This window comes from Acomys russatus, chromosome 6 (assembly GCF_903995435.1).
Source record: "Acomys russatus chromosome 6, mAcoRus1.1, whole genome shotgun sequence".
In the NCBI taxonomy this organism is placed as follows: Eukaryota; Metazoa; Chordata; class Mammalia; order Rodentia; family Muridae; genus Acomys; species Acomys russatus.
Genome location: NC_067142.1, coordinates 72,965,443 through 72,969,302, shown reverse-complemented (window position 1 = coordinate 72,969,302; position 3,860 = coordinate 72,965,443). Strand labels below are relative to the sequence as shown.

The window sequence follows — 3,860 nt, the reverse complement described above, 5'->3', positions numbered from 1 at the left end:
CGCCCTCGCCTAAGCGGAGCCCCCGCTCAGCCCAGAGAACTGGAGCGAGAACGGACGGACGTGGGCCGGGTGCAGAAGGAAGCCAAGCCTCTCTCTGGGATCGCAGGAGAGGACTCGTAGAAAAACATGTGCAAAATAGGCGCAAACACTGCGTCGTCGTCAAGGCTGCAATTTCTGATACAAAATAGTGTTCTCATAGCAACAAATAAATTCCCGGTCTGTTGTCAGTATTACACAGATTGATGTGTTGATGGTGCAGTTTGGCATGACCTTCCAATGAGAATTTTGAATCCGATTTTCCTGAGAAACTTTGCTATCGCATGTTTTGTTATTTTGTGAATAAGCTCTATACTGGGATATACTTTCTTAACAATTCTTAAATGTCTAACAGTGTAGCTCAAATGAATATATAGTTTTAATCTTTAATGATATTTCAGGGCATATTTGTACACATTTAAAAATTTATCTATAGAGCCAGGGCTGTTACAGGTAGAGAAACCGTGTTTTGAAAAACAAACAAAAAAATTATCTTTAAAGCAACTAAAGGTTGAGGCCTGTAAAATACAAGGTATTTAATATTTCATTTTTATTACTAGTTTTTATTCATCGAACTTCTGTAATCACAGTGAATGAACCTTCAAAGCAGACCAACCACATTCTTTAATTGAATAGTTTATTCTATAAAAAAAAAAAAATAAATAACTATTTGGAAGCCAGGCTTAGGGGTGCATGCCTGTAATCCCAGCATTCAGGGAGGCAGAGGCAGACAGATCTCTTGAGTTCAAGGCCAGCCTGGTCTACAAAGTGAGTCCAGGACATCCAGGGCTACACAGAGAAACCCTGTCTCAAAAAAAAAAAACAAAACAAAACAAAATAAAATTAACTATTTGATGCAGTGTCTTGAGATTACACCGAAAAATTATTCCAAACATGAACGATCACGAAATGGTGCACGTTAGGAAATACTTGTGAGATGAACTCAAGTGTGCATGGTAAATGTAACACCCCAAAATATGGAAGAGTAATCAGCACTCATATTAAGATTTACATTTTTACAGCCGTGCGGTGGTGGCACACGCCTTTAATCACAGCACTTGGGAGGCAGAGGCAGGTGGATCTTTGTGTTCTTAACCACTGAGCCATCTCTCCAGCACGTGTTCCTTAATTTTAAATGAATGATCTCTTTATGAATGAGCCGTATAACACGCTGTTCACAGCACTCTTAAGCAGCTCTTACTTATTTTTTTTTTCCCCCCTGAAACAAAGCTTTTCCACGTAGCTCTAGTAAGATCTATACTTGCTACATAGCTGAGAGGGGCCTCAAACTTGCAGCAATCTCCCCACCTTAAGCTCCCAAGTTTGGGATAACAAATGTGCACTAACCCTGAGGTTTAGTCTTATATCTGTTGCTGTGATAAAATGCCCAACCAAAGCAGCGTTAAGGGGGAAAAAAGGGTCTATTCTGCTTGCAATGGCTGCACTCTAACACTGAGGGGAGAAAGTTAAGGTGACAGGAACCAGTGGCAGCAAATCACAGCCACAGTCAAGAGCAGAAAGAAGAAATTCACATCCGCTCAGATCCGCTGCATACTTACCCAGGACCTGTAGGAACAAGATTATTGTGTAATTCAAATGCTGGTTTCTGTACCCCCATATCTGCTTGCAATCCTTGTTCTGAGAATCTCCTGTCTCCATGTAGGTCCTCTCCAACTGTCCTCTGATATGCCAATAAAGCAGCTTTCAGCCAGTCACTGAGCAAAGGAGAGAGTAGAACTGGACTTCCCGCCAACCAGGGGAGGAGGAGTTATAAGAGGAAGTAGGGGATTGAGAGCCGCAGGAAAGATCCAAGGGACGTCAGGAGAAGGAGCTAGAGCAGGAAAGTCCAAGTATCTCTGGATTGTAGGATGGGAGGAACCAAAGTTCGCTTAGAGGATTAAGAATAGAGTAAAAGACTTGAAGTGGCAGCACACACACCTTTAATCCCAGCACTCCGGAGGCAGAGGCAGGTGGATCTCTGTGAGTTCGAGGCCAGCCTGGTCTACAAAGAGAGTTTCAGGACAGCCAGGGTTATTACACAGAGAATCCTTGTCTCGAAAAAACAAAGAATAGAGTAATAACTGTTCAGTTCTTGTATTGTGAAGTTTATTAAACAAATGTAAAAGAGTCTCAATTATTCCTGTGATATCCGAGTTAAGAGAGAAACTGAGAAACAAACACAGTTTTATAAAAAAAAATAATAATAACTTTAACAGGGACCTAGTCCTAGGGAATGGTGCCACCCTCAGTGGGTGGGGCTTCGTAGTTCAATTCAGCAATCAAGTAAACCCTCTCCCAACAGACACCCACAGGTGATTTAGACCTACCTGAAGAGATACTCTCTTCCCCCTAGGTTGTATCAAGTTGGTAAAACTAACCTTTGTGGGACTTAGCCATCAAGAGAACCTAGGTTCAATTCACAACACGTACAAAGAGACTCACAACTATCTAACTCCAGTGCCAGGGACTTTGATACCTTTTTCTGGCCTTTGCCACCACCAGACACCCACATGCTACACAAACAGGCAAAACACCCTACACAAAATAAAACTTTTAAAAAATACATGTACAAATCAAGACACCCAATGTCCTACCCACTCAGCTCTCTCAGGGAGTGAACCAAAGAAATATTTTTTAAATATTTAATTTATATGAGTGCTCTATCTGCATGTACACCTGAATGCCAGAAGAGGGCATCAGATCACATTGTAGATGGTTGTGAGCCACCATGTGGTTCCTGGGAATTGAACTCAGGACCTCTGGAAAAACAAACAGTGCTCTTAATTACTGAGCCATCTCTCCAGCCCAAGAAACATCATTTAAGCAACTGTTTCTATAGTATACAATACTGACATCCAAGGCATATTAACAACTTTCCTTGTCACTGTAACAAAATAGCTTTGGGACATTTCCTTAAGGAGAACATTTCTTTCTTTTTTCTTTCTGGTTTTTCAAGACAAGAGTTTCTCTGTGTAGCCTCTCACGTGCTGGGATTATGGGCATAGTTACAGTTTAAGAAGGACATTTCTTTAGGGTTCACACTTTCAGAGGGTCCCGTTGATGGGTGAGGCAGTAGAGCAGAAAAAGCAATCCACATCACCAGGCCAGGAGGCCAAGGAGAAGGAATATTTGCTCTGGGCTGGCTTTCTCCTTTCACCCTACCTCAAGTATTTAACGATACAGCCTTGCAGAAAGACTGTAAGGATCCTGCCTGCTCAGTCCATATGTAACAAATAGGAAGGACTTTTACCACTGACAACTACTTTGGTTAGTCCCTCACACTTCCCATTCCAGAAAATTGTGCAGAAAAATGAGGTCCCTCCTCCAAAGACCCAGTCTTACACTATTAGCCACTCCACTCTCCTGTGTTTGCATCCTTGATTTTCTTAATTTCTACAACATTCTATAAGTATGAGGCTCCCTCAAATCCTTTTTCTTAGGAGGAAATAATGCTCACAAATTTGTAAATCAATTTTTCCCTAGTCTTTATGTACATTTTTTTTCCTTTTTAAATATGGAATGCTTCATGAATTTGCTTGTGAGCCTTGCACAGGGCCAGGCTAATCATCTCTGTATTGTTCTAATTTTAGAATATGTGCTATCAAAGAGAGCACTCTAAGAGTGGTTTTTTTTTTTTTTTTTCCTTCTTATTCTTTTTATGGCACCCAACAAATTCATTTCTTAAATGTATTTGATTTTATCTGTATTTTTATGGAAGAACGTTTTATTTTAGGCAGGGCCTCACTGTGTAGCCCTGGATGTCCTGAAACTCACTATGTAGATCAGGCTGGCCTCCAACTCATAGAAATCTGCCTGCCTCCATG

General features: G+C 41.1%; 1 non-coding gene across 1 annotated transcript; it reads right to left on the bottom strand.

The window, feature by feature from the left end:
* Positions 1 to 3,544: 3,544 nt before the first annotated feature.
* On the bottom strand, positions 3,545 to 3,650 carry LOC127191272 (U6 spliceosomal RNA). The gene has a single exon (XR_007830885.1). It is a non-coding gene; the product is annotated as a U6 spliceosomal RNA (small nuclear RNA).
* Between the last annotated feature and the right edge of the window lie 210 nt (positions 3,651 to 3,860).